The sequence below is a fragment of the Lycorma delicatula genome, chromosome 6, assembly GCF_047948215.1.
Source record: "Lycorma delicatula isolate Av1 chromosome 6, ASM4794821v1, whole genome shotgun sequence".
Taxonomy (NCBI): domain Eukaryota; kingdom Metazoa; phylum Arthropoda; class Insecta; order Hemiptera; family Fulgoridae; genus Lycorma; species Lycorma delicatula.
The window spans coordinates 34,352,498-34,380,273 of NC_134460.1; positions in this window are offsets into that span (position 1 = coordinate 34,352,498).

Sequence of the window (27,776 nt, forward strand, 5' to 3'; positions counted from 1 at the left end):
CCGATGCAAGTGCCTCGGCGGTGTAATTTACATAACTTACTATCACCTTCGTATGACTTCTTCCAACTACAACCACCTCTATAGCATATAACCCTCACCTCTTACGCGGCGTCCCTTTGGGTGCATAGGTTGGATAGAAATCGGTCACTTATTCAAAATTTAAGGAGTACCCTACGAGGCTACTACTATATTGGAAAAGGCTCTTCCAATCGATTTAATGGTGAAAGTTCGAGCCATGTGGAAATTGCGAAGAGGCAGAGAGGCCGAGGTATTTGTGATGCGGTTTCGAGCCGGCCGGGCTAGCACCAGAGCAGAACGGTGATCTCAACGCACCGATTCTAAATTTCGAATAGTTGTCCATCTCCCGCCTTCGGAGGAGGCTTTACAGCCTCGCGATGGGAGCATGGCTGCAAAAATGGCACGCCACGACTAAGCAAAGGTCCTTGCATAGATTTCTACAGGATCTGGGGGGATGGTATGCCTCTGCTTCGTTTTTAAGGGCAACGGGAGCCCGAGTGTTCTCCAACCATGAAAATATTTAAACCAATATTTCTTTCGGTTCCACCTGAAAGCTGATGAGCTGTGCGTCTGCGTGGAGGTCCAGACAAATGAGCATATGATGTTTAACTGCCCTGCTCTTGGGGGAGGCCAGAGCCCGGGCCACCCTGGAACTTAGAGGTCAAAATTGGCCGCTCATAAACGGCGAGTCAGTGTGGCGAGAGCCGCATTGTCGGACTGTGTGGGAGTTCCTCGATGAGGTTGCTTTGTTCAACCGAAATCGGCAGAGTAGTTAAAGGTAAAGTATAATGATTCCTACCGTGCTGCTGTGGGAAGCTAATCCAGAGATCATTACTTGATTGGGTTTATTAAACACCAGAAATACTATTTTCATATCAACAAAACAAGTGTTGATCGCAACGATGACAATTTTGTCTTATAATTCATTTCTTATCCATTTTCGGGACCAGAGCAGAGGGATCATAAGCTCCATCTGTAATTTTAATACCTCACAGTAAGTTACTTATTGTGATAGTTATTAATAGAAAAATAAATGGCTGGTTTATCCGACTTTTCCGCGTAATTGACTAACCGTAGTTTCTGGCCGAGTGTGTCTATTGTAATTTTTAAATTATCATTAGTAAGATTTTATTAGGATCTCCGCACAGCTGAATTTATTCAATGGCTGTTCACTTAAACCCTCCAGGATCTCAATTTCATGTTTTCTTTAGACTCGGTTATTATTCGAGTTGTAAACAAATGCATCGTCAATATTTTGATTGAAAATAGGTAGACTTGTGATTTGGATGATAAATAGTCAGGATGCCCTCTAGATGATTTACTTGAATGTAGAGGAAATTCTACGTTCCCGTAAGTTAAATATTAAACTTTATTTTTCACAAATATGCGTTAATAAAATCAAATTAGTGGTAACTGTATTAATGACAGCGTTATTTCTCACTTTTACTTTCCCGTCTAGATAGTGCTATAGCAGATCTATAGCTTTAGAAGGAAAAGTATTGTAATCGGTCCGATTTGGGTATATGCGGTTTTCACCGGATCTTGGTGTTTTGACACCTAAGGAACCGAAAAAACCGGATGGAAATTTTCCGGATGTTAATGTTCGTATGTATACATGTTTTCTGGTGATGGCCTCTTAATCACCTTATATCTCCAGAACTCCTGGGCCGATTTGGAACAAACTTGGTCAGATTACTTCTATATATTGATGCCATTATATTTTCAACTTAAAACGTCAACGGGGTATACTTGTAGAGCAAGGTCAACCTCAATATCTTGAGATTTCACCTAATTAAAGTCATATTTTTCTTAGACACATTTGTTAACAATAAAAAAATAACATTATTTGCAAAAAAATGTTTGTAAAATTGTACCTCCACCCCAAAAAAATCTCTCTACTGTTATTTGGTGACGTCACAGGTGAGCGGTGGAATTAAATAAATGAAAAATATTTAAAGCCAAAAAGTAAATTGTTCTGGCTGGGGCTCGAACTCGATAGCTCGGTTGACTCCAAACCTAGTGCAGCCTCGCGGCCACACCAGACTTCCGACCATACAAGCGAAATTTATTCTATGCAAATTGTGACATTACATTACTTAGTATCGATATTACTTAGTATTAGTTAGTATCGATCGTAGCCGCTAGTACCGCTATACCCGCGCGAATTAAATGCGGTATGCGCGCGCGCTTTAGTTAGAATAATTAAATTAAATAAACGAAAAAATATTATATTAAAATAAAATAAATATTTTAAATTAAGTTGTGTGCGTGTGCGCGTGCATATGCGTGTGTGTGTGTGTAACCCATGCATAAAAAACGGTGTTTTTTTGTCATGCTGTATCAAAATTTCGATATAAACAACTGTAAGAGCTTAAAAAATAAGTATACGGTACAAAAAAAATTAACAAATTATTGACAACCCTATTTTATGAATATTTACCTTTTAAAACAAATCATATAACTCGCTTCCTGCATGTTATTCGTACACACAGAATGTAAAGGAAAAAATATACCTTTATTAAAATAAATGCCGTAATAAAAAATGAGGTATATGATACATATTGTAATAAAACTTATGAATTGTGGGAGGAGAGACTTTTGTTGGGTCAGGTTGTGTAATTATAAGATAAAGGTTATTGAGGAGAGGGTTTGAATGGGAATGGTTAAGAGAGAGAAAGAAATGAAACGAGGGTGAGGTATAATACTATGCTATCGGGACTGGCTATCAATGAGAGTCGATATTCAATTTGGAGTCGTGACAATTGAACAAGGCCAGATCGAGGGATCCCACGCCGCGTGGTGAACGCTTGAAAATGGAGCAATGTCAGCTCACGTTGACGACACCTGCTGTTTCTTTTTATATAGTAAAATATCAGTAGCGTTTATTTAATTTGTTATAGTTTTATTAATAAAATTTATTTAATCTTAAAATATACATTATTTAATTCGTGTAAAAATATTTATACTTTTGTATAAAAAGAAGTAAATTATTTCAATTTATTCTGAAAGAAGAGAAAAAATAATAGTAATAAAAAACGAGAGATTTCATCACTTATAACGCTATGTAAAAATAAACGTGATTGCTGCAGGTGATTTAAATGAAGTTCAGCATGAATGTAATGGGATTGAATTATGTTTATATTTTTTAATATTTATTAATAAAAGAAAAAAATGTGTATTTATACAAAAATAAATAAATTACATATTGTGTTCATTATTCGTGAGCGTTAATAAGTTTCTGGATAAATATCAAGTAGCCAATACGTAATGAGTATAAGTTATCACGCGCTTTTTTTATGTTGCTAGTTTAAAATATACAAATAATAGATTGTAAATGTACTCGTATTTTTTTATTGTCTATGTTGCAATAGATTAAATAATTTTATGGGATAAACATATGTTAAAATTTTCCATTTTCTGTTTCTATGATTCTTCGTAGTTTTCTATAAAAAATGCGTTGAGATGTAACATACACGTAGGGAATTTTTCCCGTAAGAATCGTTTTATTATACATGAATTTATAACACTTTATTTTAACTCAGAATCTTGCAGATGAATTTTGCAAATGAAAATATATCTTAAAATTATTTATCAATATAGAATATAGAACCCTTTGACATTCAAGTATTCGTTTGGAAGACGAGCTTGACGAATCGGTAATATAATTTTGCCTATTTTTCCTTACTCATCATATGTTTATTTCCGTTTATCCGCAGAAATAATTTCAAGAAAATATGAAACTTCTATAGTACCAGATTTGGTATGTACAATGGATGGTCCAGTACTTCCATTCGAAACTCCTGTTACTATTTTGTCCTGTTTTGATCTTTTTAAAGAGGAACTACGCGTTATCGTGAAGCTGCCTTCTAGATAATACGCCGGAGCAACGATTCTGTATTGTTGAAAATTCTTTTAATTTCAGGAAAAGTTGATACCAGATTCGGTATCTAAAGTGGATGGTCTAGTATTTTCTATCGAAACCTACGTAACTAATTTGTCTTATTTTGAGCAATTTAAGGAGAAGCTACGCGTTATCGTGGAGCAATCACACTTATCCCTTCAGAAAGTACTCCGCAGCGACGATTCTGTATAGTGCACCCTATTTTGTTTTTTGTTTTTGTTAGATTTTGCAGTATATATCTATATTGATGGTTTCTCCAGACTGATAAATATTGTTGACATGATTTTTCATGATTGAAATTTTTGGTTTTAGTTTAAGAATGTGAGCAGTCAACCAAGAAACCGCGTTAAGTTTCAGTAGTGTTGTGAGACTCACGTTTCTCATCCGTCAATATGCTACCCAACATTTCATCGAGTTCAACCCTGCAAAAAATCAATCGGTGATCACGCTTCGCAGTCGACGAGATTGACGTTCAACTGGTTAATGATGTACTTCTGAAGAAAAATCTGATGTACTGAGGTGAGGATCATGAAGGTAACCGGTAACAAGCTTCATTAACAAATTAAGATAAGTTCTCTCCTAGGCTACATTATTTTGTATTTAAGTATGCAAAGCCTACAAAAATATTTGCAATGTTCAGATGTATAAATTATTACACCTTCTCTGTTCACTACAGGAACTTTTTGCTTAGTGATTATCATTACGTTTAATGAAAACGTTTATGATTTTAACATATTGTAACTAAAGTTAATCAAACCAGTCAAATAATTAATGAAAAAAAAAACGTTCATCTTTGATATATAACTTTTAATCTGATTTTAACCTACGGTTAGGTAGATATTGTTTGTATGCGTTGTTACATAAAACATTTTCCCTTTGCGTATATGAAATAAAAGTCACTCCCTTTTCTTTCTAATTTTGTTTGAAAATTAATTGTACGTTTCAATTATATATTTTGTTATTACTGTTTTGCTTTGCTTATGTTTTTAAACGTAAATTTATTATTATTATCATTAGTAATATAATAATTACTTTTTTTATATGCATGTTCTGTTTTTATCCCGTTAATTTAATATTAAATGACCCTGTCAGTGATTTCTTTTTTCACCGTTTCTGTTACATGAACCTGTTCTAAATTATATACGTTTAGTTAAATTAAAAGTAATTTTAATTAATATACTCTTAATGTATACAAGAATTATTTAAATAACATCCGTTTTAAAATGTGATAGATACATTTTTTAATTTCTTATGATTAAGGTAAAAAAAAAAAAATTACTAATAGAAAAAATACTGGTATGTAGTTAATTAATTATTTATCATATTTATTTATAGTGTTATTGGTGGTGGTTAATAGTGTAATTCCTAGTAAAATTTTTAATCTTTGTAATATAATTAATATATTTTTAAAGTTGTTAATTTATATTTGTTAATATAGATTGTTTCAAGGATATATAAATAGCACATATAAATAGTATTAATTCATGGAAAACAAGCAGGAACATGAACTGCTCTGACATTTACCGTGCTGGGCAAAAACGTAACGATTAGAGAAAGGTTTTTATAAAATTATTGAAAAATAAAATAACTTTTTTATTTTAACCATTTCTGTTAAAATTTGGAAATTATAAGCTGAACTACCGTTGTTAGCCAGAAGGTTCTAAAGAATATTTTATAGATTTTATTTGTTGGAATTATGTAGCTTGAAATATATTTCTTTGAAATTAAACGTGAAAATTACAATACAACTATCCTATGTCAGTGTAGGGAAAAAAGGAATCTAAAAAGGTACTATAGTTGTTCGAAAAGTTTTCATCCTCTACAGAGATGGCGTAACTAGAAACAAATGACTATGATGTGTGTCAAGTATGGTCCTTCATATAGCATGTGAAGATTCGTGCCCTTAATTGTGTTTCGGCGATCGAGTGAAGCAAATAAGATTTGATATTTTCTGAAAAAATAACAAAATTGAAATTTGAGCTGTTATATTTTGTTTTAAAAGAGTAAACCCTGACGGACGACGGAAATGAAAAAAAAAATAGATTCTACTTTAAAAGATTCTTGTTCGTTGTTTTTTACGATAAAACGTAGGCTAGTGAGTTTAAATGTGGTCGTAAATCCACTGACGACGATGAACACTCTGGATGCCAAAAAACTGCTACAACCGACGAAATCCTGAAAAAATCCACGACGCAGAAATAAGTAATCGCTGACTAAAGGTACACGAACTTACTGTTATTGAAAATATCTCTATAGACTGTCTGTTACACTTTACATAATGTTATGGGTATAAAAAGCTTTCCGCTCGATGAGTATCATATTATCATATCAACAGTTGACCAAAAACGCATTCAAATAAACAATTCTAAGCCTGTTTACACTTTATTTACATGCGATACCGCTGAGCTTCTTTGACGTTTTATAACGATTGATGGAAATGTAGATTCACTATTACACGCCAAAATCAAACAGCAGTTTAAACACTGGGTGGAAGCAGGTGAAAGGGAACCAGCAAAATGGTTCCATCTGCAAAAAAAATCATGGTTACAGGTTTTTTTGGGAAGAATTTTCGTGGTTTGGTGCTCATACATTATCTGAAAAATGACAAGACCGTCACCAGGGAGAATTATGCTTCACTACTTGGCCGATTTAAGGGTCCTATTTAAGCTAAACTTCCACATTTGACAAAAAAGAAACTGGTCTTTTATAACGATAATACTTCTGAATACACGTTTCGGGTTGATTTTGCAAAACTCCATGATGAGATCAATAGCTTTTTTGTAAAGTTGGACAAATCGCATTATGCTAGGGCTGTTAATAAGTTGAAAACTCATTAGTAGAAAAAAGGCAATTAAATTTTGACTAAGTTGAAAAATAAAAAGTGTAATTCTGAAAAAAAGTTTTGTTTGTTAAACCGAGAACTTTCCAAACGACCTCCATAGATGATGGTCGTACTTAAAACCGAAAGGAAGTTTTTATTTTTCAAATGAAACTAAATGTAAGATATCGATATTTATATAAATTATAAAATAAATAAACTATTTCCGAATATTTAACCGATGCGGCAACACAAACTAATCTTTTAAACGAAATAGATAGTAAAACATGTTAAGAATTGTTGTAGAAAAAATCTGATGTGGACATCACATGACTTCCTTATGCGCCTATTAAATTACATATACACATATTTTTTTTAAATGCAAAGTCAATAAAATTTAATTTCATTAATAACTTCTGATATTTTATTTTTCTATTGTTATGATTGAATTATTATTTACTGTAAAACTTTTTTTACTATCAGTGGTTAATAATTATTTATAAATCAATATATTTAAATTTAAAAAATAAGAAGATGCCTTCCCCTTGTAAGATCCAAATATTTCATTAATTAAAATTTTATTTGGCTCTGGAACCAATGAAAATAAGTACCACTTATGATATATCTTTGAAATTTTCTTAATAAAGGCTTATTACTACAGTTAAGAAAAAGTCAAAAACACAATTTTTTTTCGATTTAGGGCTTTTTTTTGGACACTTCTGATCCAGTCAATTGCAATTTGTGTGTGGGAGGTGCACAACTAGATGTTACAACATTTCTAAATCCAAAATTTCAACATCCTACAGCTAATCGTTTTTGAGTTATGCGAGATACATATGTACAGACGTCACGTTGAAACTAGGCAAAATGGATTCAGGGATGGTCATAATGGATATTTCCGTTGAAATCTGAAATTTTTCGTGATCACAATACTTCCTTTACTTCGTACAAGGATGTAAAAACTAAATTTATGTCCAACATTAAAAGTGCATCAAGATTTTTGTTAACAAATATCGGTCACATAGAAAAGGTTAACAAATTTAAATATCTAGGAGAAATAATCGAAGAAAATATATTATAGAAATCTGCCATAGATGATAGGATTCATAAAATGCTAAGAGTATGTGGTCTGACTATGAATATTTGTAACAAAAACTGCTTATAAAAAAGAAAAAAATAATAATACCTTGCAACACTAGAATTATAACTTACCAATAAAGCATAAATTTGATAAATTAGACTTGTTAAAAAAATTATTAGGAAAATATTGAGGCCACTAAAAACCAATGAAGACTGGAAAATAAAAAGTAATGGTGAAGCTTATAAAAACGTAAAAAAAATTTCGGAAACAATAAGAAAAAGTAGATTGATTTTCTTTGGTCACTTACATAGAATAAATGACAGCCGGTTAACGAAACAGATTTTGAAGTATCTTTGGGAAAAGAAGTTAACAATGAGCTGGACCCAAGAAATCAAAAAAGATCTAGAAACATCGCAAAGGAGGTTGAAATACCAATAAATGATGTGTCTCGTAGGAAAGTGCAAAAAATAGAATTCCAAAGTAGGATGGATAAGAGAACTGGAACAAAGTGGTCTGAGAAAGGGAAAAACGCAAAAAGAAGAAAGAGTAATGGAAAATTAATGAAAGAAAAAGAGGAAAAGGGAGAAGAAAATTTTCATTCTTCCTAACGAAATTTTTATTAATAAAAAAAAATGTACGTATTAGGATTAAGAAAAAATTTGATTAAGGATTATTAAAAAAAAAAAAATTATATATATATATATATATATATATATATCCAAATTTTTATATGATTCATGATATATTGATTTAATAGACGGCTCTTAAATGACAGTTAAAGAAGATTATAGTCTGAATGATTATTCAACCTTTACAATACCAGTCTCAATAATATTAATGATGAAGCCATTTAGAATTAGGGGAATCGTGATCAACCTTGGAACAGTTCACTTCCGACACTTCTTTTTTCTTTCTTAAATTCGCTAATAATGCTTACAGATATCGGTAAAGAACATAGTTTTCCCATGACCTTGCCTTTAATTGACATTGTTGTTGTTGAAATGTTTCCATCCATGATTTTCCTAGTTTACATTCTATCACTGGATCGTGCATCCTTTTTAAATGTAATATACTTTTACTTTACAGAAGAATATTGTGTCCTTTATCTTATTCTAGGCAGGCACGAGGTTTGCAATACTCTTTGCCATTTGTTTCATTTCTGTTATACACCTGCTTCACCTCAATAAAATGTTACATAACACGAAATTCTCGCAATTACGAATTACGATTTCTTTTCAAGTGAAACATTAAAGTGTTTTTTTTTTTTTTTTTTTATTACTTAAAAAGATTTGACCATTATATTGTTCCGATTAAAGAGAAGTAACTTTTTTTTTTCTTTCCAACCCGATGAACAACTACTTTCTGATTCCATTAAAACAATTTTCATTTTTTTTTTTAATCTTTAGTGCTGAATTTATTTTCTTCATTTATTCTTCCGTCCATCAAGAAATAAAAACTTGAGTTAAATTTATATATTTCATCAATTCAAGTCACGGACGTAACTAAAAGTATCTTAACTTTTACATCAAAAATAAAATACTTTATCTAAAATAGAATACTATTCGATACTGAGATTATCAATAAGTAATAAAACCACTGGAAAAAAGGTTAAAAATGTTTTTGTAATAACAGATGTTCAAAATCTTTTGCTCTATCCATCTGTTATTATTTTGCTATTGTTTTAGATAAACGTTTATAATATGATTTATACATTAAAAAATTTACTAAGAATATCAGAAGTATATTTTATATATGCATTATATTAAAGACTTTTTTTTCATATAAATACTTCACATTTATTGTTATTGCATTCGATTATAGTTGAATTTTATGGTTTAATATGGTTTTTAGTATTAGGTTAATTATGGTTATAAGTAAAAGATCTAAAGATTAATCGATTGAGGTATTAAAATGAAATATTAAAAAAAATTCTTTCTTCAAAAAATCTCTTTTGTTATTTATTTATATATAAAAATATTGATAATTTTGAGATTTTTACCTCATATTGTTAAGAGCAGTCATGCTTTAAAGGAAATTATTTCCATATTCCAAGATTCAAAAAATCTTTATTAGAATTGAATAGTTATATTATAAGGTGCAAATTTATTTATTACATATAACTAATATATGTTACTCGCCACTTAAAAATTTTAAAAGTTCCTAAATGTTACTGATTGATTAATGATATCAAATGAAAAATAAATTTTTTATTCTGGTCGGTACATAATAGTACATTATATAAACAGTATAACACGAAGTTCTCTCGCGACTTTCGTAACCTATTTACTCGTGAAAATAATGGTAAACCTTTATATAAACATATGACCTAAAACGCTTCGTTTACGTGTTACGGCTAATGAAAATTTCACTCGGATTTCAGCTACCCTGGTAAAATGAGGTTTTACTGAAATGTTTAGGACGTTAATTAAGGAAAAGAATTAGTGATTTTTTATACTGTTTAATCTGATAAATCCAATAAAATAGGTATCAAGACCGTATCTGTAGTAGGTTTTGAGAAATCTGGAGTGAAGACCAATAAATTGAGGTAATATAATAAACCCATGCTTTTATGTTTGACGTACAATGTATTTGTTAAATGGATAATAAACACATAAAACGTTTAAACAAAATATGTAGAGAATATACTTCTTAACAAAATGATATAAGATAAGTTGAATAAAACAAGAAAAGTTAGAAAATTCGAATTTTATTTAAAAACAGTACATTACTGCATTTATCAGAAAACTACTTTTCTGACAAATGGTGGCGTGAAAAAACTGAAAAAACAGAATTTACTGTTAAAAATTAAAAAAACAAAAATTGCACAAACTACACAAAAATTGTAAAATGTAAATAAAAATTATTTAGATAAAATTTTTTTTCATTAATGACAGAGATACAATAAATTATTTGAAAAATTATTTCATAGTTGGTAATAAAATAACAACAGCTAATCAACAATGCGCAATACTTTACTAATATTTAAATCACTCTGTTAGACATTAAGTAAACCGTATACTGCGAAATGTGCATTCGTTAGCGAAGATTTCTGTGAATTTTAGTTTGATTGTGATCGTTTTGCCATTTAAGTGATGCCGTAATTAATTACAACAGAGGAATATACTGATACGGTATTCATTTTGGGTGTGTATAACGGTAATGCTATAGTTGCTGCAGTAGAATATAAAGTACGTTTTCCGAATCGCAGGATTCCCGATCTCAAAACAATCAGCGCGACTTTTCACAATCCTAGGGAAACAAGTTCACTACCTAATATTCGTATCAGCTACGACCTGTCCAACACAACGCTGTTATTAATGAAATTATTACCGATGCAATTCAGTGCAGTCCAGGAATCAGTAAATGACTTCTTTCTAAGCGGATCGGGGGTTTCACATTGGATGATTTAGAGGACACACTTAAACAACACAAATTTTATTCTTAGCTGAAACAGCCAGTTCATCATCTGCACCCAAGACACGGTCCACTTCGCTTGGACTTCTGAAACTGGTGGAATACATCTCTAAAAATCTACAACTCTACATGTACGTTTTGTTTATGAGGAAAATTTCATTCGAGATGGCGTCAACAACTTACACAATGGACAGACGTGGGCAGAAGAAAATTCTCATGAAACGGTGGAGCAAAGTTTTCATCATCGATTTAGGGTCAATGTATGGTGCGGTCTTCTTCATCATCAGCCGTTTGGATCGTTCATATTACGTGGCCGCTTAAATGTTTACTTGTACATTCTTCACAAAGAATTGACGCAGCTGCTTGAAGATGTTTCTCTAACGCTGAGACGCATAGTATACTTCCAACACGATGGCATGCCTCCCCATTTCCCTTGTGTCGTTTCCACTCGCTTAAATCATTTCCCTGAGAAATGGATCGGTCGTAGAGTTCCACATTCCTGGCCTCCAAGATCGTCTGATCTAACACCTTTATTTTGTGTCTGGGGATTGTGAAAAATATTGTATAGAAAAGGACATTCTCGTGAAGAATTAATTGTTCGCATTATTGATGCGGCTGAGCAATTTAATAACAGCCTTGAAGAACTAAAAAGAGCGACAGAAGTGTACCATAAGATATGTGTTGAAAAAAGCGAGCTCATTTTTCAACATGTATTATAAACTGGTACATATGAATGCACTTTGATCTAGTGTACTGTAACTACTGGATACTGTTCAAAGTTGGAATATTGTAATCTGTTTTCCATTAATTCTATTATCCTTAGTTTTATAATATTATTCTGCAACGAAAATTATTTTTAATCTAAAAACTAATCAGAAAAGATGTATCGTAACTAGCACAGTAAACATTACCGATCTTTATTTTATGTTTAAAACTAAAAAAAAGCTGGCAACACAGATGTGTCTGATGCACGGCTAATATATCTAAATATAATATTTTTTCGTTTATTTAATTCAATGATTCTAACTAAAGCACGCACGCGAACCGTATTTAATTTGCGCGGGTGTGGCAGTACTAGAGGCAACAGTCGGCACTAACTGAACTAATACAATTTCATGCCTTAAATAGAACAGATTTCGGTTGTACGGTCGGCGGACTGGTGTAGTCGTGAGATTTAACGCACCAGGTACCAAGTCAACCGGGCGATCGAATTCGAGACGTAAGTATCCACTTACCTTTTTACACTTTAGATATTATTAATTTATTTAATCCTACCGCTCACCTGTGACGTCACAATATGCAGACGACTACAACAGCATTTTTTGGGTTGTGGGTGCGATTTTGCAAAAATATTTTTTTGCATATATTGTTATTTTTTAATCGTTCAAAAATGTACCTAAGAAAAATATGATCTTAATTAGTCGAAATCTCGAGATACTAAGGGTAACCTTGCTCTATAGCCTCACCCCCTTGACTTTGTAAGTTAGAAATTTAATGGCATTATTGCCTCGTATATAGAAGTAATCTGAACAAAGTTTGGTCAAAATCGGTCCAGTAGTTTTGAAAATATAAGGTGATTTAGTGGCCAACATCTGATCACACTTACGTACGAACATTAACATCCGGAAAATTTCCATCCGGTTTTTTGGGTTCCTTAAATATCAAAACATCAAGATCCAGTGACAACCGCATATGCCCTAACTGAACTGATTACAATAGTTTTCCTTCTAGAGTTATAGCTCTGCTATATCGCAATCTAGACGAGATACTAAAAAAAAATGTTACGTTAGCGTGCCAGATTCACGATTGACGCGTAATTACAAGTTCAAATTCCAGTAATACCTTAAAATAAACAAATAAAATCTCCTAAACAATGTGGAATTGAAAGTTGCGGAAGGATTCTGAAAAAGAGTCGAACTATTAAAAAGAACAGTAGTGGGAACTATTTTGTAATAAAATTCTGTAAATTGGAGCTCGATTGATAAGAAATCCGGGTTTAATTAATATGATCATAGAGAAATATGTAGAAAATAAAAATTGTAAAGAAAGATAAAGACAGGATTCTGTTATGTTGGGTACTGTTTACCTTTTTTTTACTTCATTATTTATTTTGTCACATGTTGACGCGTTTCGGAATCACTCCATTGCCAAAACTTACTATACTCATACTTATTGTACTTTTTTTTTTTTACAAAGATTAGAATTTATAAAATATTTTATACTAATAACTTAGCATTTTTTAATTATATTAAAGTTAAAATATTAACATAGAACAGAAGGGAATGGAAAATATCGTCAAACCATTCAATCGACTGATGATTCTATAAAAAAAAGAAGATTTTTGTGCATTTTCTATTTACGATTTTATATTCTATCTAGTAAATTTATTATTTAACGAGGAAAAGAACAAGATGTTGGGAAGTTTCTCGCGTAGTACATTACAAACGTACAATAAATATTTAATACTATAGCCGATACTGTTACATGTATTAATATTATTGTAAATCTTTTGTATTTAGATTAAATAGCGGTAAATGTTACATTAATTAAACTTCATGGATACATTAAACGTTATTTATTACTATAAAACTAAGCGGCTAACTTATACAGAATGTACTACTAATAAGAAACTAAAGGGTAGGCTTCATATAATTACATAGCTAACAATTGGTTGTCGGATTTATTAACGGAGTCGCGTTGTTGTTGTTACCGACATAATCTGTTGATAGAGCTTTGGTCATCTTCCATCTTTGATTACTTTTGCAATACGGAACGTAATACTATAAGCCGTGGTAAGATAACAGGCATTCAGTTCTAGGCTTAATTAAAAATTATCAATTGTATTTAATTAATATTTGAAAATAACAACGTCGTATACGGTCAATAAACAGTAATTTGTCACGTAATATTTATTACAAATTTATTGTTTATTAATTAATTAATAAAATAATTAAAAAATACAATGCTAATTATATCTTTCTACCTTTTATTTCCTAAAATGAGATGCCTCCTTGCCTTTAATGTAATTAGTAACTTTTAACAGGTGTAAACTAATATACTCTTCTATTACTGCTATTTTTACCTCACACAACGATCGATAATGTATTATTTTTCATCAGTTTTGACTGTATAATCTGTGCTGTATTATTCGTGTATATTATACGCATTTATTTAAATAAATAATACACTCCTCTACCTTGAACTATTCTTTTTTATAAAGTACTGCACCGACTCTTCATTTATTGTGTTTACATATATTTTATCATTAATTATTTTTTAAATAAAATATTTTATCTACTTTAATTTAATTTTAAGCCTTGTGTAATTGTAATTCAGTTCTTTATAATTTTTCTTTTGTTTTTACTGTTAATTTGTATTAGATATTCCTTGAATTAAGTAGACATCGAGAATCTTTTACCTCTTTTACTACAATCGTAAGTCAGATCTTTGCAAAAAACTCAGTTTCCGCTTTTCTTAATAATAATAAATTAAATAATATGGAATTATGTACTGATTAAAGCATAACTTTAAGCTAATGCTGAAATATAATTTTTCATTATCAGAACCTGTACAAAAAATGTACATCTTTGTTTCAAAATATTCAATATGGAATCGCCCAAGGGAATTTTTTGGTCTTATACTTTTCTTAATATTTATAAATGATCTATTTCAAAATATCATATCGTTTATTTTTCCGCTCATTTCACGGTTATAACTGTATTACAATATAATTACTCAACATTAAATTTTTTTTTATTATCAGTTCAAAAAAATTCATTGATAGATGTAATATTAAATACAAATAAAACGGATTGTATGCAATTTCAATTTTATCCATAGTATAAATTATTAAGCCATATTATTGAATAATATTTTTAATTGGATAATCAAATTGATACTTCTGCAAAATATTATATATTGTTTGTTTTAATTTTGAAACTTTATAATCAAATACTACGTACATTTTATCTGATTATCGCACAAGCGACAAACAAGAATGAAAGAAAGATTTTAAATGTGAATATCCCCCCCCCTTGTATTCTTTGAATGATTTTGTGATTCTTCTCTTATGATTATATGATTACAAATTTAATTTTTTCAAAAATTTCTATAATTTTCCAAAATGATAGAATTATTATATCAGAAAGAAAATGATTATATTATTACTATATGAGAAAGATTTTTTTAAATTTTTACTTTCTTGTTTTAGCTTTTATTGGAAGGCTAAAACAAGATTTGAAGAAAACTTTACTTAAGAAATTTGTTAGCGGGCCTCCGTGGCGCAAGTGGTAGCGTCTCGGCCTTTCAGTTGGAGGTCCCGCGTTCGAATCCAGGTCAGGCATGACATTTTCGCACGTTACTAAACATTCATGTCATCCTCTGAAGCGATACCTAACGATGTTCCCGGAGGGTATAGAAAAGAAAAGAAGCAAATTTGTTAAGCATAATTATACGGATATTTTTAGAAATTTTTTTCTAAAGCCTCGTAAAATCAGTTCCGAAAAACAAAACGTTTTTATTTAAAATTTGGATGCTTAAATGAAATTTTTAGGACGTTAAGGGGCAGAATTAGTGATTTCTTATCGTTTTTGAGCTGAAAAACCGATTAAAGTACCGTTTCCAGAACCGCATCTCCCTCCAGTAGTCTTTAAAAAATTTGGGGTGAAAATCCATAAATTGTGGTAAAAAATTCCTATTTTTTATGTTTGATGTACAATAACTTTCTTAAATAGATAATAAACACATAAAACTTTAAAAACAAGCCTTGTAGAGAATTTAATTCTAAACTGGTGCAAAATAAGTTGAATAAAACAAAGAAAAGTTAGAAAAATTAGAATTTTGTTTAGAAACAGCGTACTAGATCAAAGTGCATTATTATATATATATATATATATATATATATAAAATTCTTCTGTTATACAGGTATAATACATAATACCAGTTAACAATAAATGTTAAAAATGAGCCCTTCATTTTCAACACATTTCTGTACTGCCTTAGTTGTTCTTTTTAGTTTTTCACGGCTATTCTTAAGATGCTCAGCCGTATCCGTAATGCGGTCGATTAATTTCTCACGAAAATGTACTTTTGATTTGTATAAAATATTTTTATTACATCCCCAGATGCAAAAATCTAAAGATGTTACATCAGGCTATGTTGGTGGTTAGGAATGTGGACCTCCCCATTCCAACCGACAGAAACTACAAAATACTGCAGATATGGTTCTGGGACTTATTTTATTCAAATATTCAGAAAAAAAACCTAAGAAATCACCAATTCTGCCTCTTACTTATTATCTTAAAAATTCTAGTACGTCTTTATTTCACCGGAGTAGCCGAAATCCAAGCGAAATCATTCACTAGCTGTAACTCACAAACGAAACATTTTAGAACATATATTTTTCTGAAATTTTCCCATTATTTTCACAAGTAAAATAGATTATGAAAGTCCCGGGAGAACTTCGTGATACACTCTGCATGTAATCAAGATTGTGTGATTATACCTGTTATTATTATTATTTTTTTAAATTATTAATTATTATTATAATTATCATTATTTTTTTACAATAATATCATTATTTTTTAAAATAAACAAACTTCAATTCAGATGATACTTGAAAACTGCTTTACCCTCTAATGAGATACAAACCTAACTAAATAAAAAATATGTTTAAAAATTGTAATTCCAGTAGTTACATATAAAATAAAAAGGCAGTATTATTATCTAAAGTTCTCCGTTATCATAAATGCTGCGATCTCTGCTTTCTAAATGCAGGGCGCCTGTTGGAGTCATGTATAATTACCAGCAGTTTATGAATAACATCTATAGCTGTATATTTATTACTTGTTTTAAAACGTGATTATTTTTAGTTGTTTAAACTTTAGTTGCTTCAAGTACTTAGACAAATAACCAGATTTTTTTATATGTTTGCGTTATCTTCATATATATAGTGAGACAGAGAGAGAGGGAGAGAAAGAGAGAGAGAGAGAGAAAGTTCTCTTCTTTTATATATATATATATATATATAAAGAAGAGAATCTTTTTCTCGTTTCTTGATATATTACATTTATTTTGTGTGGGTGGTTGTATCTATATGGAAAGATTTCATTTTGTTAGAAATCAATTTAAAAGAAAAATAATAAATTGGTACGGATATAAAAATTTGTAAAGTGAAAGTTTTTGATGCGATTACTTTAACCTATAAGAATGAGATGGATAATTATTTTTTTTATTGGATTAATTAAAATTAGCTAATATTGTGATAAAAAAAGAATGTATATGCGATAAAATTTGAATAGAAAGTACCACCAATTTGAATTAAAATGTGTATTTATGTTGCTAAATTAATTTCTCCGAGGTACGATACAATAAATAGGAAATGAATGTCGTGTCGTACAACAGTATCATAACGTTAAATGCTTGTATTAGAGAAAGGTGTATAAAATGGGTACAGATGTTGGGTGCGTCCGTCCTGTCCGTGATATTTGAACAGGGAGGACCGCTAAAGAACGATAAACACTTGTACAGTGTGATAATTGCTTCATGAATATTCATCCTCTCGTTCAGTGCTCTCTATTCCGCATGTTGTACGTATCTATTTATTTCTTTCTAGGTCTAGTGCGTCTTTTATTATTATTGTTATTACCTTTGTTACATATATCGTTACGTCGGAAATTTCGTCATTTTTATTTTCAATATTTACAGTTATTCAAATTTTTAAGCAGTTAGATCGTATATATGAATTCCAAAAGGAGTATTTGAATTATCATATTGTTTTAATTGCATGGAGGAAATATTATAATAGAGCCTTATTTCAAAATAAATTAAACGTTTTCCATAAAAAAAAATCTTTTTAATGGAATTGATTCTAAGTTATGTTAACAGTTTTTTAAACACAACTGTTACAATTCTATAATAAGTTATAATATTGTCAGAGAAAACTAAAATAATAATAATAAATATTATTATTACACTGCCAGATTTTTTCTACCTGTTTATGAAGTTTTTGATATTGTCTTACTAGACAATATCTAGTCTTGACATTGTCTAGGCATTAGATGACATTGTCTAAAATCATTAGGCAATATCATCAATGTCTAGTCACTATCGAAAATTCGGATGATTAGGCCAATGTCGTCATTGTCTGACTTCGATCATTGAAGGTTATTTAAGTTACCGGCAATTTCTAAAATGTAGGCATTATCAACAATGCTTAGAAATTGTCACGTTGTCTGATGGTTTTAGGCAATGTCATCATTCCCTAAAACCATCAGACCTTCATTGCCTAAGAGAAAATATTAAGAGTTATTATTCTGTGAAACTAAAATAAAGATCTACATTTACGGTAGAGCAGTTATCTCTGGTAATTCTTACAGATTTCTTTTGAATTAAGAATATATCCTTGTCGATGAAGCCTATCCCCTCCAAAATTTTAATCTACACTCCAACGTAAATTAATCAGTAAACTTGGTTGTCCACATTCATATTTGCAGCAACGTATTATCCATCAACAGTTTTCAATCACCTAGCCAAATATGTGCCGAATAAATTGCTTTCTCTCTAGATAAACAGGAATCTTATCAGGTCATAATTAAACGTGAAGGTATCCAAATATCCTCGTTCAAAAATATCTTCTTGCTATGAGTGTATCGTTCTCTTGGCCGTTTTATCGTTCGAGAAATTAGATATAAGCTAATTTAACCCACCGGGTTAGTCTAGTGGTGAACGCGTCTTCCGAAATCAGCTGATTTGGAAGTCGAGAGTTCCAGCGTTCAAATCCTAGTAAAGTCAGTTATTTTTACACGGATTTGAATACTAGATCGTGGATGCCGGTGTTGTTTGGAGGTTGGGTTTCAATTAACCACACATCTCAGGTATGGTCGAACTGAGACTGTATGAAACTACACTTCATTTACACTCATACATATCATCCTCTGAAGTATTATCTGAAAGGTAATTACCGGAGGCTAAACAAGTAAAAAAAAAAGAAAAGATATAAGCTAATTTTAAGTAGATATTGCCACTGGGAGTTGTTTGCGTTAATTTTTCTGTAATTTGAATTCTTTGTTTAATTTTTTTCCGTTTTAATATTGTTCTAACCGTCCTTTGTGTAATTGTTTTATAGCTCATTACTTTTGTATCGATCAGGATGTAAATAATATTAGTAATCTTGAAAAAAAAATACAAAGAAATTAAAAAATAATTGTAGTAAACATGTAATTTCTTGATACCTATTATTGTTTTATGGCATACCTTTATATAGAATTGTAATAATTACTTTTACTAAGATTGAAGCCGGCTTTGATCTAATTTCTGTAAATAAAATATAAGTTTAAGGTCAATTTTAATTTCCTATTATATTCATTTTTTTTTTTTACTGGAATCTTTACTCAATTATATTAAATATTATAAGTATAATTATTATTGTATAAATAATTTTATTCATTAATAGTTGTAATAATTGTATGAACGTAAACTATATTAACTGGTTTTATATTAACATTCTTTTCAGTCGTTTTATATATATATAGGGCTGAGTTTGTATTTGTTCTTAGATAAATTAATTCTTCAATGTAAAATAAATAACAAATTTACACCGCCGTCAACATAGGAATTGCTATGTAATAGTATATTATTCTGTTAATTATAATCTAATGCCACACTCTCAATCACACACGTATACATGTATATAAATATTGTTTTTTTTAATTTATTTACAACTAAAAAAGATTAAGTGGTAAATTAGATGTATTATTTTCTATTTTTTAGAAAATAATTGACTATATTTTATCCAGCCTTGTAGTTCCATAAGACTTCATAACGAAATAGTTTTAAAATGAAATGGAATTTATTACGGGTAGAAATGTACAAGGTAGATCCTGTATAATTTTTACATGGGTAGAAAGAATATTACCAGAAAACTTCCCTTGTAACGTTATTGCATAGTATCATAAAAAGTTAACTATTTTATTGAAAGGGTTAACGTTAATTCAAGATCTGTTTAAAACATTTAAAAATTACGTAAAATACCTCTTATACAGTTGGTGAGATCTTTCAGAAACAAGGATTAACAATAAGGTTAAGTTTTTAGAAAAGTAGAAATACAATTTTTTTAAATTAACTTACAATGAAAAATATTCTCTTTTAATTTTCTTCTGATTGAATTTGTAACCGAATTTGAAAAAAAAAAAACTATTACTTACTAATCCGAAAATTTGTCTTAGAATTCAAAATGCAGAAATTAAAAAAGTAATTGTTTATTAAACATTTTAAAAATGTTTTTTTTTGTTTTATTTTAATTTAAAAAAATAGATAGCCAAAAGAAAGAAAAGCTGCGTGAAGTTGTGTCCTGATAAAAATAAGGAAAATAATGAAAATAAACGACGATAAGTAACTCTTTTTGAGCTCAATCTTCCTATTTAGATATCAGAAAAATTATTATTTTTTGTTTACCTTTAATTTTTCAAACTAAATTTTCCGTATGAAAATATTTTTGGATATCAATATAACTTTTGCCTATATACCATTATTTTTACCAATATATAATAGTAAATAATAATGACAAAAAAGAAAGCTTCAAATTTTTTATGCGGTAATGGAATTTTAAAAAAGCTAACAACACAGCTTTTTTTGATGCACGGCTTACACACACACACACACACACACACACACACACACACACACAAAACTTAATTTAATTATTTATAATTTTATTCAAATATAATATTTTTTCGTTTAATTCAATGATTCTAAATAAAGCGCGCACGTATACCTATTTAATTCGCGTGATGTGGCCTGTATTAGCGGCGACGATCTACACTAACTAAATCAATGTAATTTTGCAACTTACGTAGAACAAATTTCGCTTGTACGGTCAGAAGTCTGGTGTAACCGCGAGGCTTAAAGCACGACTGACCGAGTCAAGAGAGTGATCGAGTTCGATTCCCCGCCAGACCGAGTTACTTTTTTACACTTTAAACATTATTCATTAATTTAATTCTACCGTTCACTAGTGACGTCCCAACATAGTTTTGAGCATTTTTTTGGGTGGGTATGTGATTTTGTAAAAATGCTTTTTTGAAAATTTTGTCATTTTTTAATCGTTCAAAAATGTACCTAAGAAAAGTATGATCTTACTTAGGTAAATCTCGAGATACTAAGGGTAACCTTGCTCTATAGCCTCATCCCCTTGACTTTTTAAGTTGGAAATTTAATGACATCATTTCCTCATATATAAAAGTACTCTGAACAAAGTTTGGTCAAAATCGGTCCAGTAGTTCTGAAAATATAAGGTGATTTAGAGGCCAATTCTGAACAAACACACGTACGTACGAACATTAACATTCAAAAAATTTCCATCCGGTTTTTTGGATTCCTTAGGTGTCAAAACGTCAAGTTCCAGTGAAAACAGTATATGCCCAAATTGGCCCCACAATACTTTCCTTCCTAGAGCGATACCTCTGCTATAGCGCAACTTACACGGGATGTCACGGGAAGTTTAGATAGACCTATAGTAATTTTTCTCATTTGTTGCCTTAATGAAATTTACTAAGGGAGTAAGATTATCCAAGAAACCCTTTTTTTTAAAAAAAAGTGTAATTCGTGGTACATTTATTTCCCAATTTTTATCTTACTTTTCATTAAAAAAAAAAAAAGATTGATCCTTTTGTTAACAAATCAGCTATTTAATAACTAGTTAATCAATTTTTTAATACAATATTTTATCTTTTTTTTAGATTTTAGCATATATTTAGTGGAGTCATCCAATTTTTATTAAAAATCCAAAGGTAAAATTATGTTTTTTTCGTTTTTATTTTTTTTTTAATAAAGATAGATCAAAGTGACATGACTAGCAGAGAGAAGAGAAAAAAGTACCAAATATTTTTTCGTTGTTACCCCAAAACTCATTTTTGAGTTTTTGAAAAAAAAAAGAAATTGGAAAAATAAAAAAAGTTAGATGTAATAACGCACGTTAAAATTGGTTATTCATTTTTCTAGTAACAAACTTCTAGTTCGAGTATACACACAAAAAAGTTGTTTTTTTCATTAAGAATTTTCAGATCATTAATTTTTAAAAACAAAATAAATTACAAACAGCGTATTAATACCTACGTATATAATAAGAATTCCATTTTTTTATTGAATGAAAAGCGTATTGTTCATAATACACTAACATCTAAATGAACGGGAACAATCGTTCTAAGTTAGACAGCGATGCGCAACGAATCAGTAAACTCGTTTCGCTCGCTTACAGGATTGAAACTCAGATGATAGTTTCAATGTGCAGTATTGAAATCGTGCTCTTTTGTATCGTTCGCATATCGTATCGATCCCATACCCTCTACTAAAAGCTTTCTGATTGTTATCCCTTGTTGATTATGGGGTTACAACACCGTATTCTTGTTCAGGTTTTTAACGTACCTATTCATCTATTAATTTCACGTGTTATTGTCTTTAAGATAACATTTTTTATTTTTATTACTATTATTTTTTTTTTTTTTTAAATAGAGTCATTGTTCTTTCTTCTTTCATGAAAATTATATGATTTTATAATTTGTTCTTTTCTTTATGCAACTTTAAAATTTTATGGGCATTTACGGAATTGTGTTGTTAAAAAGGTCTATTTTATAATATTTATGTCTAGTCTACATAATATGTCCCATTGGTTTTTAATGATTTAGTTTTTTAATTAACTTGTTTTTTATACAGTTTTACAACCTGCTTTTCCTTTTTTTAAATTTACAGATCTAACTTGTTTTATTATGCCTTTTGCATTTTCTTTTTTGTGTTATCATATTACTTTCCCGGAGAATATAGTTAAAATAGCTATATTAAAAGGGAATGTATGGTGATCATATAAAAATTAAAGAACAATTTAGATTCGGAGTAACAGTATAAGGTGAAAAGATAAAGACGCTACGATTTGTTGATGATATAGTAATTCTAGCTGAGAGTAAAAAGGATTTAGAAGAAACAATGAAAGGCATGGATGAAGTCCTACGCAAGAGCTACCGCATGAAAATAAACAAGAACAAAATGAAAGTAATGAAATATACTAGAAATAACAAAGATGGACCACTGAATGTGAAAATCGGAGGAGAAAAGATCATGGAGGTAGAGGAATTTTGTTATTTGGGAAGTAGAATTACTAAAGATGGATGAAGCAGGAGCGATATAAAATGCCGAATAGCACAGGCGAAACGAGCCTTCAGTCAGAAATATAATTTGTTTACATCAAAAATTAATTTAAATGTCAGGAAAAGATTTTTGAAAGTATATGTTTGGAGCGTCGCTTTACATGGAAGTGAAACTTAGACAATCGGAGTATCTGAGAAGAAAAGATTAGAAGCTTTGAAATGTGGTGCAATAGGAGAATGTTAAAAATCAGTTGGGTGGATAAAGTGACAAATGAAGAGGTGTTACGGCAAATAGATGAAGAAAGAAGCATTTGGAAAAATGTAGCTAAAAGAAGGGACAGACTTATAGGCCACATATTAAGGCATCCTGGAATAGTCGCTTTAATATTGGAAGGACAGGTAGAAGGAAAAATTTGTATAGGCAGGCAATGTTTGGAATATGTAAAACAAATTGTTAGGGATGTAGGATGTAGGGGGTGTACCGAAATGAAACGACTAGCACTAGATTGGTAATCTTGGAGAGCTGCATCAAACCAGTCAAATACCTGAAGACAAAAAAAAAAAAAACAAAAAAAAAACACGAGGGTAAGTCAATTATTATTCGCAACTTGTTTATAATGGCGAAAACAATTCTTTTGCCTGGTTTGATTATGGAGAAAAATAAATAAATATACGTATATATATATATATATACGAGGGTAAGTCAATTATTATAAGCAAACTTGGTTATAAGGGCGTTTCATAATGTTCTTAGGAGTTACAAAAATTCAGTACAAAAAAAGTATTTCACTTACCTAAATAAAAGTTGTACGAGGTTAAGCAGGGACTCAAACAGTTTTTGTTGAAATCTATAAATGTTCAATATGTGCTCCTCTGGTGACACGGCACACATCAACACAAAAGTCTAGATCTTGCCAAACTCGTTCTGATGAAGAAAAATTATTCTTTTCTTCATCACTTAAAGGTCTATCAAAATTAAAGTTGCTTTGCCAGTTATATCATATTCCGGACAAAAAATGACAAGAAATGTTTTTCATTAATTTCATAAAAGATATACTTTTATAAAGTTATGCTTGATCAGAATAGCTGGAAAATTCATACAGTACTTAGCCAGCTTTTTTTAATTTATGACTTATTCAAATGGCACACATAATGTTAATAATCTTATTTATTTTTTAAAATATATTTACCGAATTTTTCAAGAAAAGTACGGTTTTACTTTCTGTGGTATGGTGGGGTTGAAGTTGAAAAGAATTTTCTTTACCTTTTGAAGTGTGAGGAGTATGAAAATACCATTCACTTAAATTGGACTTTCCTTATATATATATATATATATATATATATATATATATATATATATATATATATATATATATATATATATATATATACTCATAATGGAAAATATCCAAAACTAATTGTTCATTTTCATTGAAATTTAATATGCTGAAATAATTAATAATAAGCTTTAATATGCCGAATATACACTATTTCAGTATATTAAATTTCAATGAAATGTAAAAATTTGATGATTGGATGATTGGTTCCCGAGTTAAATTCAATTTAAGGTTGAAAAAGTTTGAGCGGGGCAAATTAGAACCCTGCTTCTTCAAAATGCTGCAAGTTGGAACGTTTACGTTTCTTATCTATTATTGGTAATATTAAACTAGATAAACAAATATTAAAACCAAATTAAATTAATGAAAAGTCGGTTTTCTTGCGCAAGAATGTTGTTTGTTTTTAATTTTATCTGTTTAAAAAATATCTTATTTGATCCAAAATCACGGAATAATAAGTTATATTTATGATGGAAAGGGATTAAAAATTCTTTTTTTTCATTTTAGCATTACATTTTATCGACATTTTATTGTGAAATATCATATCACGTATGTGAAGAATAATTGAATAATAATAAGAACTATAATAATAATAAAAAAATGAAAAAATAATAGCAAAGAATGATAATCGTTATATATAATCCTTAGATGGGTACGTTAATAGATATTTTATCCTGTATTCAATAAGTAATCTTCACAGTTTTATACGTTAACTATAAATAATCACTTGTTCCATGAATTCACTTCATCGTTATGATATTAATGTACGGTTATATGATTTAAATAAATTATTATACTGTTAACAGAAACTACTGTTACCATAAAAATTATTTGATTTTTATCCAAATATATGACAATCGTGATATCATTTGGATGTACGGACATGTTCAAGAAGCCAGATCTATTCTATTGTCAAGAGTAAACATTTAAACGACTAAGATGCTACTTACAAGTTATATGCTAATTGTAGAACCTGTATGTAAACGACGCATAAAACAGGGTCATGAAACGGATGCAAAATAATATTTAGGTTGTTTTTTCACTCTAGACAGAGATTACAAATTTACCTAGGACATAGGACTTGTTCTCAATAGACCACCGTAATTCGTATTGCAAATAGGACTGTACTAAATTAACAAGAGATAAATATTAAAAATTAAAAAAAAAACATGACTGCCAAAAAAGACTATTAAACAAAATACATTGAAGGTAACAAATTAGCTTTAATAAAATTTTCTTTAAAATGCCTCTAAAGAAGATTTTTCTTCAGAGAAAAACGTTATTCCTCACCACATAAGGAGTTTTGAAAAAGAAAATATGATCACTGCCTCATCCATATATATAAATATTGAGCGAAATTTGAAGAGAAACAGCTCGGTAAATCTTTAGATATAAGGTTAAAAGCAATGTAACACATTGATACATACGTATGCATCTGCATACATTTTTAGGTCTACTCGTAGATGAACTAGTTGAACTCTATAACGTAAAGGTTTGCAAAAATCCCGACACCCTATTTTTAACATGATCACCAAATTTTTTCTTGAAGTAGTTATTCTAGCTATATTCACCGGGATGGTAAAAATTTTAAAAATCATATTCCCCTTTAATACCAACTGATATGAATTAAAAATTAAATTTGTTTTCATAATTTACCTGTAGTTTTTTAAATTATTAAATATACATATCCCATTGTACTGAATTTTATTCTTACAGAGGTATACATTTTTTTTTTGTACCGAAAATTAATTCACAATGAAAAACAAACAATTATTCTTAATTATTTATCATTTTTTCATACCCTACCATTTTTTTTATACTTAACGAATAACGTATTTATCCAATTTTGTTTTTTATTATAACAATACAACACAACTTTAATTACCTAGAATCTTGCTGAACTTCTGTTCAGCAAGATTCTAGGCAAAATTTTAGTATCACATGGAAAACATGCGGTAAAACTTTTTTTAGTTTATAGAGAAACCCTACCTGCCAATCATTATCAAAAGCCTCTCTGACATCGAGGAAAATCGCTAAACAGTACTATTTCTCGTCAAGAGAATGATTTATAACGTTAACAATCCTGTTTGCCTGCTTCACAGGTGCATTTTGCTTCCTAAACCCAAACTGGCGAGCCAGAATGTGATCGTCCACGAACCGCTTCAGTCTTTTCAAAAAGAGCTTTTCAACGTCATTAGAGAGCACAGGAAGCAGGTTGATAGGCCCATAATATGTTACATTTGTTACCCGATTTTACTATAAAAATTAACTGTGAAATTTCCCACGGACCAGGAAAATGACCAGTTCGGATAATAGCATTGAAAATCAAAGTAACCAAGCGTATCGCATGCCGAGGTACTGCCTGAAGAATCCGACCGGTGATCAAATCATACTCCGGCGCCTTCGCTGGATGTATTACATCATTAATGACTGAAGAGACCTCGATTTATCCAAATAACTGAATTTTATTCGATTAAATAATTTAATTGGAGAAAAATTAAGAACAATATTAAATAAAATATTATAGTAACATTACCTTCTATGTGAGGATTTCTACTCACATTCATTTCGTTATTATATATATTGTTAAGAAGAGGTGGCATGATAGAAACCTGTGGAACACTTGCCGGATGGGTTAGGAAATAAAATGAAAGAACCTTGAGAACTTTGAGAAGTATTATAGAGAAACAATGAAATATGCAGTAATGTCAAATATTAAAATATGTAGTAATAATTAGAAGAAATAAAAAATAGTTTACAAAGAACTCTTTCAAACCAAAATATAAAAAAGACTTCATTACTTCACAATATATAGCAGCATCATATGGGTGTAAAAAAAAAATGTAAATCGGCAAAATTTTGTGAAATACAATTAGAGAAAGGTATTTACGACAAAGAAATTTAGAATAAATGACGTAATAGTAGAATGGTGCATCGTTTTGTCCGATTGGTTCTTCAAATTAAGACCACTGAGTCGATGGTTTGTGCAGCGCAAGGATTAATGAGATTTGGGTAAGATGCTGTACACTTTTTAGAACAAGAATCTATTTATTCTTTTTCAAACATTGGG